This window comes from Bactrocera neohumeralis, unplaced genomic scaffold (assembly GCF_024586455.1).
Source record: "Bactrocera neohumeralis isolate Rockhampton unplaced genomic scaffold, APGP_CSIRO_Bneo_wtdbg2-racon-allhic-juicebox.fasta_v2 cluster11, whole genome shotgun sequence".
Taxonomy (NCBI): Eukaryota; Metazoa; Arthropoda; class Insecta; order Diptera; family Tephritidae; genus Bactrocera; species Bactrocera neohumeralis.
Genome location: NW_026089624.1, coordinates 10,705,958 through 10,720,728, shown reverse-complemented (window position 1 = coordinate 10,720,728; position 14,771 = coordinate 10,705,958). Strand labels below are relative to the sequence as shown.

At 36.5% G+C, this 14,771-nt stretch overlaps 1 protein-coding gene and 2 pseudogenes across 1 annotated transcript in view; all 3 read right to left on the bottom strand.

The window, feature by feature from the left end:
- The window catches only part of LOC126765901 (ceramide glucosyltransferase-B-like), a 21,887-nt pseudogene extending 10,809 nt beyond the window's left edge, over window positions 1–11,078 (bottom strand).
- LOC126765684 (uncharacterized) overlaps window positions 1–14,771 on the bottom strand; it is a 142,047-nt gene that overhangs the window by 49,764 nt on the left and 77,512 nt on the right. The gene's annotated exons all lie outside the window — the stretch shown is intronic.
- Window positions 12,997–14,771, bottom strand: part of LOC126765900 (uncharacterized) — a 9,261-nt pseudogene continuing 7,486 nt past the window's right edge.

Below are 14,771 nucleotides of genomic sequence, written 5' to 3'. Positions count from 1 at the left end.
TTAGTCCTATCCGACCCTACATTCTGGAAAGACGACAAAATCATGTTGGAACTGGGAGCTGACCTCTACCCAAGATTGATGAAACCCGGCTTATTCAACCCCGATAACAGCACCGTGATCGCACAAAACACCGCACTCGGTTGGACTTTAACCGGTGCTTGTGCGATTTAAACCCCAAGTATACCTCCAACCCGTTCATAAGATTACTCATTTAGCCAAATAAAAACAGATCTAAAAATCTTTTTATTCACAGACACTGCAAGGCGGCCGGGATGTTTATACCAAATGAACACATCCCTGCATTGTCCTCCTAACTCGTCTAAATACGAATTAGAGGACAATGCAAAAAACACCCAACAGCGCCAACATAACAGCTAAGTACCCAACAAAAGGAAAAGACACAATAAAACGAATCACCAGAGTGGACGGACACAGCAACAACAACCACAGCAGCATCAGCAATATTAGCAGCAGAATCATCTTCTCAACGCGGGAAAAACTCAACCACATCAGGTTACGCATAAATTTATAATTAGATTTAGTATAATCGTAATTAGTTTTATACACTATCATACAATTATACACATCCACACATAATCACCCAATTGTACTTATTAACCCGTACACATACTTATATTATATTTATTCGAATATACAAACTTGAATTGTTACCCGATTTCTAATAGTTTTTATTTTATTTGGCACACCGGCAAAGACACGTCGATCCCCCCGACACTTAATATCACCAATAGCCTTGTCAATATCATCCTGTGAAAGACACAATGAGCCAAAATTTATGGATGGGAAATTATTAGCCGAAAGAGTGGAACTAGTACCGGGATCATTGGGAACATGATTCGATTTGAAAAATTCAGCAAACAAGTTGGAGATTTCGCCAGGAGTGCATTCTGACTTATCACCCCAGCGTAGAGCACAGGGAATGGCCGAACACGCTCTTCTAGATTTTACAAAGTTCCAAAAGAACTTAGGGTTCGACTTAATTGTGACTCCGTACTATAAATAAACCTTTTATAGAGAGACTTATCCAATTCATAAAACAGTTTTGTGTAGTGCTGATATTGAACAAAGAAAACATGAGATTTAGTTGAAGAGAATTTTCTGTAGTATTTACTTCTAAGATTTTTTAAACGTTTGAGGTCATTAGTGTACCAAGGCAACTTATATGGCTGTATGTGCTTGAGCGGGATATTATAATGACGAATTTCCTGAATTGATTTCTTAAAAATGGAGAAACTATTAGCTGAATCTAGTCCCGAAAGTAAATTATCCCATTTAATGTCAGAGAGCAGATTATTGAGTCGTTCAAAATCACAAAATGTAAAATTAAAACCAAGCCCATCAATAGGTTTAACAGGAGCGAAAAGATAAGTATCCACCTCAAACGCTATCGGAGAATGATGAATGGTGGCAGGAGTAATTGAAGAGAATCTATCAAGAAACCTAAATTTTAAATTATCACTGAGAAAGACTTTTTTTTCTCAAATTCTTTATTTACAATCTGTCTGCATTCAAGACAATAAGCAAATGTTCTAAAATATACATAACTTTATACTGTTGGACCCCAGTGGGCGCAAAAGTAATATTTTATTCTATACTTAGCTTAAGCTAATGATTATTTATTTCCTGTACGGGAGGTCTAGAATATGAAATCATTTCAGTCGAAACGTTTCATCTGTTTCATCCAATAACGCAAAAGCTAAAGGATTGGAATGATTGCTCAGCCTTTCAAGATATCTAGAACTAAATTTCCTAATTTCGTCTTTGACACTTGGTATATTTAGGTCGTTGTTAATTGTGATATTTGAAATAAACCAAGGAGCATCCAGAATCTTCCAGAGGGTTAAATTCTGATAACGCTGCAATATTTCAATATTTGAGTGGCTGCAAGAGCCCCAAAGCTGGATTCCATACGTCCAGACCGGCTTTAGTATGGCTTTATAAAGTAAAATTTTGTTTTCAAAACTTAATTCAGATTTGGGTCCAATAAGCCAGTACATTTTATTAGTCTTTACTTTAAGCTCTTTTCGTTTTGCCTTATCGTGATTTTTCCACGTTAATCTTCTATCAAGATGGAGGCCTAAGTACTTCACTGTATTGCTGTTAGGAATCTCTTCATTATTCAAAATAATATTTGGACAGGAGTCTTTTTTCATTGTAAATGTGATATGTATAGATTTATTTGTATTAATGACCATATTCCATTTTTTAAACCATGCCTCAGTAATTCGTACCTGATCCTGAATCATTTTCGACGCTTCGATCCTAGAACTGCTTGCCGCAAGCATTGCATTGTCATCCGCATAGGTGGCGGCTAAGACATTTTCAAGGACAGGCATATCTGAGGTATATATTGTATACAGGATCGGACCAAGAACGCTTCCCTGTGGAATTCCAACACTAATAGGATATATTTTCGAATATTCGTCTTTCACTCTTACGTAAAAGTGTCTATCTAGAATGTAGTTTTTCAGAACAAGGAAAAACGGAGCAGGGAGCACTTTTTTTAGTTTATAAATCAACCCAATATGCCAGACTCGATCAAAAGCTTGTTGAATATCTAAAAACACTGCGGAACAGTAATCTTTACTTTCCAGCGTATTACTAATAAAACGAATAATGCGATGGCATTGTTCAGGAGTACCGTGTTTGTGACGAAATCCGAATTGATGCTGCGGAATAATGGAATTTTTCTCTAAAACTGGTAACAGTCGTCGCAAAAGGATTTTCTCAAATAATTTGGAGAAAGTTACTAGTAAGCTTATCGGTCTGTGCGACTTTAGCATGCTTTCAGGTTTGCCTGGTTTGCTGATCATAATGATTTCCGCGCACTTCCATTGAGACGGAAAGTGGTGAAGCCGTAGTATTGCATTGAATAGAAGCGTTAAAAGGTTATGTGCTTTTTTCGTTAGCAATTTTACCACTCTTGCGTTTATTTGATCATAACCAGGGGATTTGGCATTATTGAGCATTTCTATCTGGTTACCAACCTCAATTTGTCTTATAGGTCTTACAGGAAGATCCATTTGACAAGGACTTTCAATAAAATTATTTATTTCTTTAATGACAGAAGGGCAGCTAAACTCAAATGGCTGGAAAGTGCCTTCTAAATGCTCGGCAAAAGCTTCTGCTTTGGCAAAATCAGACCTTCACCATGCTCCGTTAATATCTTTTACCGGGACGTTTCTTGTTTTTGGGCGTTTTATGTACTTCGTTGCTTTCCAAATAGAGTGATCGCTGGGTCGTGTACTTAGACTTTTTAAAAAGTTAGCTGTACATTCATTTTTGTAATCTGAGAGCCGTTGCTTTAGCTCTTTTGTTGCCCTGTTTAAATTTCTTTTGTCAGAGGGGTACCTACTTGTCTGCCATATCTTCCTTAACTGTCGCTTGGTCTGAACCAGTTTCCTTATGTCAGTTGAAAGGAAATCGCTATACGATCTTTGGTCAAGTTGTCGCGAAGGAGTGGAGATGGCGGCTGCTTCATGGATTGAATTGGTCAAACTTTCCACAGCCTCATCCAAATCTCTACCAGATTTTAAGCAAATATTGAGGTTGATATTTTCGTTCAGGCAGTGTTGAAATTTATGTACATTGGTTGTTTTAGACATGTACTGCTCTTTTTCATACAAATGTGCAAAAAAGTGTTATAGTGAAGAATGAGTGGAGAATGGTCCGATCTTAAATCATTGGAATCTGTTATGTGGACGCAATTTTTAGGAATTCCATTATATACGACAAAATCTAGCAAGTCAGGAGTTTTACAAGGATCAGAAGGCCAGTATGTCGGGTTTCCTGTGGACAGTGTTGAAAATTTCTTATTGCTAATACACTTATGCAACTCTTTGCCTTTTGTGATGGTTAGCCTGGAACCCCACCATGGATGCTTAGCGTTAAAGTCACCACCTACTAAGAATCTTGGTCCCAACGACCCAAAGAAAGCATCAAATTCATGAGCCCAGGTGTTATGGCGAGGGGGTAGATATATTGAGGATACAAGCACCTCGGAAGAGTCACATTTTATTTTTATACATGCTGCCTGGCTCTTCAACAGTATACTTCATATTTGCCTTAACCAAAATAGCAGATCCTGCATGAGCTCTGTCGTTTGGATGGTTTGCGCTTGAAAAAAGATTTCGATGTGAAGTGGGTCTCAGAAATTAAAAATATGTCAATGGACATGGTCTTTAGAAATTGTTCTACTTGTAGTACATGATTTGAAAGGCCGTTGGCATTCCATATAACTAGTTTTAAATTTAAGGACATACTTTTGTTATAATTAATCTCATCATTTGCATCTTCTTCTTCTTAATTGGCGTAGAAACCGCTTAAGCGATTATAGCCGAGTTAACAACAGCGCGCCAGTCGTTTCTTCTTCTCGCTACGTGGCGCCAATTGGATATTCCAAGCGAAGCCAGGTCCTTCTCCACTTGGTCATTTGCATCATAGTGTTCATTAATTCGCTTTGTTTGTTAATCATTTGTTCTATCTTGGTTATTAGGGAATTTTCTTTGGCTAAGTTAATGTTAATATTATCACTAACGCTATTTATATTATTGTTGTTATTAATAAACTGAGACCGGGTAACATCTGCATATGACAAATTTGTGTTGTTGTCTTTAACTTGAGTTTCCCGTTCCCTATTATTTTTAACATTATTTCTTTTAATTAATTTTTGGTATACCAGGCATCCTCTGTAATTCGCTGTGTGTATCTGTTCCCAATGGACACATTTCGGTGGTGTCTCTTTCTGTTTTGAGCATTCTGCTGTCGGATGACCTAGGGCGCATTTAACACATCTATAGGCCTTTCTGCAGTAATTTTGGGTATGACCATACTCTTGGCATCTGTAGCACTGAACCAAGTCTTTTGTCTTTATTACAGGCTCAATCGTAACAACCGTTTTGCACAAATGTTTAATTCCATATATTTCCTTGTTATTAGTGTCGGGGTCCAAGTCTACCAAAAACATATTCAATGGTCTCTTTTCAATGCTGCTTGTAGAATTCCTAACACTTCTGACGCTATGACCAAGAATTATAAGCTCAGCTTTTATTGATGAAATGTCAGTGGAGTGATGAAGCCCTTTAATGACAATCCTAAACGAACGTTCTTCCTTCAATTGGTATGTATGATAGTTAACTTTAGTTGCATTCAGTTGTTTAATTAATTTGGGGTAGCTTTCAAGGTTCTTTACCATAAGCCGAACTACATTATTTTTAACAGTTTTGTAATAGAAATCATTCATGAATAAACTAGTACACAGAACTGTCTTAATTAAAATAAAAGTCAATTTTGTTTGCTTTTTCACCATATCATTTAATAAATGAAATAATAAATGATGAAGCTAATTAAAATTAAATGTCGACGAATAGGGCGGCGAGAATCCCATTCCAACTTGCCTGCGTTGGTGGTCGAATTGATGCAGATCGTGGTCGAGCGATTGTTGCGAAAACCGAATATTTGAAAAATGATTTCAGCGCACAGGAACCGAGTTGTTGCAACGTTTCTATTTGAAAGTCTTAGCGAGTGAGTGTGAAGCAGCGATGATCCAATCCTTTTTGTTAGTTAGATAGTTGTCATCCTGCTGTGGTGAAATGCAATTTGTCCCCCGGTGTGTTGTATTAGTGCATGTTGTTTTCCGATGTTAAGTGTGGTGTTCGTCTCAGGGGAGTTGAGTTGTGCTAGGGCGCGCCAGTTTTTCCCAGATAGAGTGGCGGAGGCTTAACTCATTTAAACATACTGGGCCCCCTAGGCAAATATTTTGCCTAGTATTACACGTATGTGCAATATATGAGATTGCATGTAGAGCGGAGTACTTCTGGTAGTGTACCCGAGGGCGCAGAATACCTGTGAATGCTAAAAACGGCTTTAATTTTAAACATACTTATGCTTTTACGTGCGTACAATAAGAAACTATGTATATTTTACGGATTTATGAGTTTGTAAATGCTTTTCATAGTTGTTATATTTGCGGTTGTTTCTTTGATAGGTTTATATTTGTGTTCTTATTTCAAATCTCTTTACTATCGGCTTGTTAAACTAGTTTTTTATTATTTGCCTTTTCTGCGTTATCGGCTTATGAAGGCTGGTAACTCCACGCCTGGCTCAGATGTGGCCAGAATGGGTACTCCTTAGCCCTTCAGTTAGGACTATGGGATTCGATGGATCTTGCGAGAGAATGACAGTGAATGGAAAGTTCTTCGCAATTAATTTGATGCTTTGTATAGCTGATTCGACTAAATGTTGCGTCAGTAATCATAAGTGGCGAAGGCCACCCTGGGGGGTCGAAAAGTGACAGATATTTGAATATTTATTATTGTCAGATTGAATTCTGACTTTGGTTTTTCTACCTTTATTTGGGGTATTAGAAAATTGGGGCTCTATTGGTTGTCGTACGACATACCGGCCATTATTTGATCGAGTAGTTGCGGCTTTAGAGAAGTGCTCACAATACTGATCTTTTATAATTTTGTTTGTTGTTGGAAGTTTCCTCAACTTTTGCAATTTCCTTAATTTTGAATTAAGGTATTTGTCCTCAACTTGAGTTGGTCTGTTGGAAACTGGTTCTGCAACTAGTCCACTTTGTATTTCGCTGTGCAGCGTTTGAATTTTTTGTGCCTTTGAGCAACATAGTGTCTCTTGGCAATTTTTCAAATTTTGGTTTTCGGGATTTGTTTTTGCAAGTATACCCGGGGTTCTTTGTGTATAAGCGCTTCTTTGGGGTGGGATAGAATATCTGCTGTAATGAAGCATTGAGTTGTGCCTTTTGTGACAATGGAAGCAATTGAATTTGCTTTTGCAATTTTTATATGTATGCGCATGTGACAGACAATTTGTGCAAAGTCTTTTTGACCTGACAAAATTATTTCGTTCGTTAACTGTTAAGTTTTTAAACCTCTCGCAAGATGTAAGTTTATGCCCTCTTTTACATAGTTCGCATGACGTTTGTTTTCTTTGTTCTGTAGTGAACGTTTGTGTTTTGTAAAAGCTTTTGTTTAAATTTTTGTTGCTTCTAGCTTGGGGTCTATTTAAGCTTCCATTTTGGTCGTGTTTGTTCTTAGTTTTGTTTACTTTTCCTTCTAACCTTTCCGCAATTTCATATTGGGTGGTGAGAAAATTTTTCATTTGTTGCCACGTTGGGCACTTTTTTCGGGATGAGAGCGATTGCTCCCATAGAAGTAACGACTTTTCTGGTAATGCGGCGGTGCAAATGTTTACCAGAATGGGGTCCCAGCTGTCTGTGGGAATATTTTGTGTCGACAGAATCGACAAACAATTAGAAACAGTGGATTGTAGTGTTACAAATTCTTCACTTGTTTCTTTCTTGATTTTAGGCAAGTTTAATAGTGTCGTTACTTGCTTATCGACCAGTATTCTTTCGTTTTCAAATCTAGCTTTTAGAGCTTCCCAAGCCAAATTGAAATTGTCGTCATTTAATGCGAACTGTTTAACTATTTCGCCTGCTTGACCTTTTGTTTTGTATCGGAGGTGATACAATTTTTGTGCTTTTGATAGTTGTGGATGGTTGATGTAAACGGCTGTAAACATGTCCCGGAAGGACGGCCATTCTTCATAACCTCCGTAAAAGGTTTCTGTATCACATGCAGGCACCTCGAGTTGGATGCCTGAACTTGCCTCTTGATTGTCTATTTGTGGCAGCTCTACTCTACTGTGGGGAGTAGGTGCAATTGCTTTAATGAGCTTTAATTGATCGGAGATCATAGCTTTCGTTTCTTCGTATTGGTCCAAGCAGTTTTCGTATATGGCGTATGCAGATAATTTAAAATTTTGTGGTAGATCTGAATCGTCAGATTCTACAATGGCGTCATGAGCCGCTTGGAGGCGAGTCCAGAAATTTTTAAGATTTTGACTTTTGATTTCCAGTAGCGATTCAGAGTTTTCTTGAATCGATAAAGAGGCAAATCTAGTGCAGTACCTTGTTAAACTTTCACTTTGTGAAACAAATTTAGCAACCTGTTTTGAGCGTGTAGCTCCTGCAAGTGTAATTTGACTTATATCGTCATTCATCTTTTCTATTTCTCCAATAAAAATTATTCAATTAATTAAAATTTTCGCAGTGTAGACTGATTTTAATAGGAATATAGTATGATTTGAAACCGAATACTCTTTTATGTAAATAAGAGTTTTTTATTTCGGTACAAACGTATATTTTATTAATATCGTTGTTTTTTTTTTATTTATGGTATTATTTTTATTTATATTTTATTTTTATATTTTATTTTGAATGGTTAATTACTATTCGACCGCGTTTTTTATATATTAAAATATTTAATGTCCGAATATTTTGTATTTAGGTACACCCTAATACTCGGACTTATGTTTTGTGCGATTGAGAGCTCGTTGAAGAGATCAATACGCTTTTTACATTAGTATTTGTTTGTATGTGTTTATAATTATGTTTTTGTTCTTAAGCAATTGAGAGCTCGTTAGAGAGATCAATTTGCTTTTTGTATGCAATCCTGCTTGTTTTTGTTTGGCAAAGAACAAGAGGTATTGCCGGATAGATGCCAATGTGGACTTTGAATATTTGTGTGTACCAATGTTTATGTGTTAATATGTAATATATTGATATTTTGTTTAGTGTCACAGGCAGATTCTTTGCCGTATGATTATATGTACAAATATTTGTATATATGTATGTTCGCTCTGAGAAGAGAGCGCGGAGATGGAATTGACGAAAGCTAAAAGTGCTTACTTATACGAGTATGTATTATGTTTTATTTTTTGCCTCTCTTGTTTTGTTTCTTATGTTATAATTCTATTATATGTTTATGCCCTTGCTTATGCAAACATTCTTATTGTTTTTGTTAAACATAAGAAGTATTCTGGAAAAATTGCAAGTAAATTTTTTTTTTTTTGTTAAAAAGTGTGTTTGAATACACGCAGTATAAGCATCGAATAAATAGGTATTTGTATTTATGTATTCATGTGAGTATATTTTATATTAAAGGACTTAATACGCTCACTTGATATCCTTTTTGTATGTAAAGGGCGCCTGTACGTATGTCTGTTTCTCCCGCCAATTTTGTTCCTCCGCTTCACCCAGATGGTTCGACCTGTTGTGTTTTTTTTTTTTAATTCGCGCCCGTTTGTTTATTGCATTTATGTTTGTGTTATTGTTTAGGTGCTTTCCCTTTTCGTGCCCGGTTTAATGTTTTTTGTGTTTGTAAAGTTTTGCATATTTTGTTTCCATAAGTTTACATTTTATCACCGCAGTTTTTGTTATTGCATATATATTTCTGCTGAGCCACCACACTTGATTTTTTGTTTTGTGTCTTATGTTTGAACATTTATTATTTTTGTCACTGCACCGTGTTTTTGTTTTCTTAAACTGCTCGGTAGCCTAGTCTTTTAAATGCACTTTGTTTTTGTTTTTTATTTGTGATTTGTTTTAAGATTTCGCGCGTTTGCTTGTTGCTGTTTTGTTTGCGTAAACTATTTGTTAATTCGCGCTCGCTCTTTGCAGTTTTGTATTTCCGATTTGGATTTTTTTGATAACTTTTTTAAAAAAAAACGCATAAAATTTGCAAAATTCGCGAAACGCAAGATATTATTTTAATTTTCATTTAAATTTGCGCGGTCCATTCTATTTTGTTTTTAGTTTACTTGCATTTGTTGCTTTAGACTTGACGTAGCCCCACAAAAAATTCTTGATCTTTTGGCCAACTTACGGGTCCATTTTGAGATAAGTTTTTCAAAATGCCATAGAAAAGCGCCACTTTGTTTTCCATTTTTGGCAACAGTTTTGTCGCCATTCACCCGTTGCGTCCAACAGCATCTTTGAAAAAATACGGTCAAATGATTCCACCATACAAACCACACCAAACAGTGCATTTTTCGGGATGCATACTTAAAAAATACGATATTTCGCGGCTATTTTGTTTTTAGTTTTTATTTGTTGCTTTCTTGTTTGGTGGTTTAATTTTTGAAAACCACTTTGTTTTTGTTTACAGTTTTGTCACCTCACTGATACAGGTACATACATATGTTCTTTATATACATTTGTAAGTATATATGCTTTTGTTCAGTTTTTTTTTTTTCTTTTTTGTCACAGTACTTTGTTTTGTTTGGGTCACTGCACTAGACTTTTTTTGTTTGTTTTATATATATTTTTTTTTTGTTCGCCACTGCACTTCTACCGCACTGCACTGGATATTGTTTAATTTTATTTTTTGTGGTTCGTTTTGTGGCTGTTAATTTATGTTAATTTAAGGTGCCTGTCTTTTAGGCTCGAAGGACCATGAATAAACTAGTACACAGAACTGTCTTAATTAAAATAAAAGTCAATTTTGTTTGCTTTTTCACCATATCATTTAATAAATGAAATAATAATAAATGATGAAGCTAATTAAAATTAAATGTCGACGAATAGGGCGGCGAGAGTCCCATTCCAACTTGCCGGCGTTGGTGGTCGAATTGATGCAGATCGTGGTCGAGCGGTTGTTGCGAAAACCGAATATTTGAAAAATGATTTCAGCGCACAGGAACCGAGTTGTTGCAACGTTTCTATTTGAAAGTCTTAGCGAGTGAGTGTGAAGCAGCGATGATCCAATCCTTTTTGTTAGTTAGATAGTTGTCATCCTGCTGTGGTGAAATGCAATTTGTCCCCCGGTGTGTTGTATTAGTGCATGTTGTTTTCCGATGTTAAGTGTGGTGTTCGTCTCAGGGGAGTTGAGTTGTGCTAGGGCGCGCCAGTTTTTCCCAGATAGAGTGGCGGAGGCTTAACTCATTTAAACAGATATTACTTTTTGAATGTTAGCTATCATGTTGTTTACCTCAGTTACATCTGGAAAGAATATTGGCGGCGGTTTTGGTATTTTTTCTTTGGCTGTAGTATTTTCATTAATGCCACAGCGGTTATTGCAGTCCATAACATTATTGTCATTATTGTTCGTGCTAATGGCATTGTCAAGAAGACTGAATCTATTGTGGCTTGGCAAATCTTTACTTAGTTCTCTAACTCTTTTGCTGGTATCCGGAGTTGGTGACGTTGATTCTCTAGGTCGCTTGGTGGTCACAGTTTGCCACGATGAGTCCATGTTGCAGCAGCATGTATTTTTATTTTAATTAGAATTGCTAATAATTATTTATAGTTTTTATTAATATTTACTTAATTTAATGAATGTTTGATGTTGTTTGTAATATTGTATTAGTTGCACTTTGCACTTATTTATGTAAATCAATCATATGATGTACATATATGGTTGTTAGTGTCTTAGCACTGCACTCAGCTGCACTAGCACATAGTTGTTAGTGCGTTAGCACGAATGTTACTGTGTTATCAGTATTTTGTCTTACACTCCCGTTTGTTTTTTAACGGTGATTTGCCTTGCATTGATCGCTAAAATATTCACTTGATTGAATGTTAATCAGCTTCACTTCACACGTCTTTTCTACTCAAGAGTTGGATAGCTACTGAGAAAGACTAAGTCAAGAAAACGATCGAGACTATTTGAATATGAGTTGATTTGAATCGGATTGAGACTAAGCAAGCTATCAATGAGAAATAACTCCTGAGAAGACGAAAAATTTTAAGGAATAAGAGCAGGACTATAGGAACAACCAGACCAGACGATATTGCTTAAATTAAAGTCACACAGAACACAAATATTATTCTCTTTCACCTTATTTAATACCAGCGAGGAAATATTATTTGCGTGCAACTTATACAACTCTAGAGAACTATTAGGAGGGATGTACGAGACTGCAATGAACAGAGCGTCATTTCTCAAATACATAGTTGGTCCAGAATAGAATCATCATTATCAAGCATAATTAAACGAGAACGATATTTGCGATGAACTGCTAGGAGAACACCGCCCCCTCTTAAACAGCCAGTTCTTTCATGATCTCTGTCCTTACGGAAGACATAATAGAGATTTGAGTCAAAATATTCACTATCAAAGCAATTGGAATTCAGCCAAGTCTCAACAATAACGATAATATCGAAATCCAAATGTGAAGAAAAGTTGCGAATAATATTTGATTTACACCTAATACCCGATAGTTTTGGTAGTACACCTTAAGACAGGAGCCAGTTGAAGAAGGTGCAGAAAACGCATGAAAAAAGTCGTGACTAACAGGTGCATCCACTAATCTGCAGCCCTGTTTTCCCCTCCCTTTGGAAAAAACTTAAAGGGACACAACTTAATGCCAGAAGGCCACACTGAAGAGGAGAAAACGGCATTAAAAAAAGATGGGGACACACCTAACTTAAAGTTTATCCTCTTAAGATTATTAATATTTTATAATCTTAATTAATTTATAACATAAAAGTTGCTCTCTATCAACATTAGCATGTTTAACGACAAAAGATATAATATCTTCTTCAGTGACTGAGTTTTTAAAGGCAGACAAATTAATCCATTTCTTGGGTATGACGACATCGAGATCACAATTGGCATTAACACCAACAACAGTTGAAGCAGCTGGGGATTTTTTGTTCCTAGTACTCACTTTTAACTTCACATTTCCATTAGCAGTAATTGAAGTAGAATAGTTTAGATTAAAAGAATCATCAACGGCAACTGATTGAGCAACATTGACAGCGACAGAGGGACGATCTGGTTTAGCAGCAACTGTTGGATTATTTTTGGCTGTATTTGTATTATAATCAGCAGCCGAAGAGAGAGTGGAGCAAGCACCAGACGGAGCGGCAGAGATTGCTTTCGGTGTAGCGGGAGCGAAATTTCTCGTGTCTTTCGTGATTCGCATGTGCCTTCCACTTGGGCCCCTACAGTTAGTTGAGAACTTCAGGCATTCTAATTTTCGGAACAACCATCAATGTTCGGAAGCTTTGCCCATCTTCGATTTTCTATATTCAATGCAAGCAGCCACATACTAACTTTAAACTGGTCCGCTCTTCCCAATATGCTTTTCCGACTGAGTTTTCTGTAGCCATTTCTTCACTTTTGGCACATTTAGTCAACTCCATTTCATCTGTTACATTTGCAATTCTTATTCATCTTGCAAAGACTTTTTCACCTCAGCCTTAATTTTGTCCTGTTTTTCCAGTTGTGAGAAGATCTGTGAGGATCCTTGTACTGATATACACGCGTCCTGTTCTACCAACTGTAAGGACACTTGTACAGGTATAAAAGCTGCTTGCTCTTCTGTCTGTGAAGACATAAGTACTGATATACATACATGCTACAATCGTTTCAACATGTCCTTACAAAAGCTCTCCTTGAGCTTTGCTGTGCTGACAAACGTTATTCTTGCGTTGCGAACTGCTTTCCCAATTTCGCAAGCATCGGTGTTTCTAATTACGAGTACATTTGGGATTGTTGTGCAAATATTTTTGATGAAATTTGCGACATTTGCGTCGATATTGCAGCAACAATCACGTTTATGTCTTTAACCTCTGACAAGCTTTGAGACTCTTCCTTTCCTGATAATTATATAGTAAAGTAGTAAATTCCTCTTATTCTAATATTCTTTGACAGCGATGTTTTCTGCTTCCATGATTTCTCGTAACCGTAACTTGAACTTTCCTTTATTTGTTGCCAAATCTTTTTGCTCCAACTCCTTTTTGAGTTGTGGAATCTGGGAATCGTTAAACGTTGCCATTTTCGAATAATTATCTCCTGGGCAATTTATTTGACAAACCCACTTCTGACACCAATTGTAACGGATTTCTCGTCTTGTTATTTTTAAATAAAAGTCTCAATTTAATGCCAATACACTTATCTTTACAAGTTGCATTCCAAAGTAAACAGGACTTTTTGAATCTAGCTCCTGGAATCTTCTTCTTTATCGATTGTCCAGTGAGAATTTCATGACATTTCATAGATTGGAAGTAAAGTTATTGGATTTTAAGTCTTAGTATGTTTGTGGTATCGGTGCGAAAATGAACTTCGAACAAAGAGTCAACATTAAATTTTTTTTTTTTAAATTGGTATAACTTTAACCAACACGTTTCAATTGATGAAACAAGTTTATGGCGATGATTGGCTATCCCGTAGCAGAGTGCACAAGTAGTTGCAACCTTTTCAAAGTGGTCGTGAGGACATAAATGACGATCAACATGTGGGTCAATCAAAATCCGTGATCACCGGAAATTCCATCGAAACTGTGTGTGAATTCATCAAAAATCAGCCGAAATCATCTTTGAAATTTATGGAAATGGAATTGAACATCTCCAGAACATCGATTTATCGCATTTTTACCGAACATTTGGGCTTACGAAAGGTGTGTGCACGGTTTATTCCGCATATTGACTGGCGACCAAAAATTTCTCAGAATTCGTCTCATCGATCGACGCTTGTGACGGATTATTTGACCAAAAATCACAATTTAACCATTAACCACTCCCTGTATTCACCTGATATGGTACCGTGCGTCTTCTTGCTTTTCGGAAAAATACATTTGTCCATGAAAATAAAACGTTATGTAGACATTGAGGCCATTCAAAAGATTTGCACCGGCATACTGGCGGCCATACCGCCGCCATAAAACACTCGTTCGACATGCTTTTGGGCCATGCAAAAAGCTGTATTGAAGCAGAAGGAGACTATTTTGAATAAAATAAATTAATTTTTCTGAAAAAACCATTTGTTCCGTTTATTTTTTCAAGTCCTGTTTACTCTGGAACGCACCTTGTATTTATATTTCCAACAACTTAACACTTCACTACTCAATATCCGAATTACCATCTTCTTATTTACATCTCATTTGTTCTTATCACGGCATCTTTTCAACTATAACTGTGTTTTCTGGCAACTACGAATATC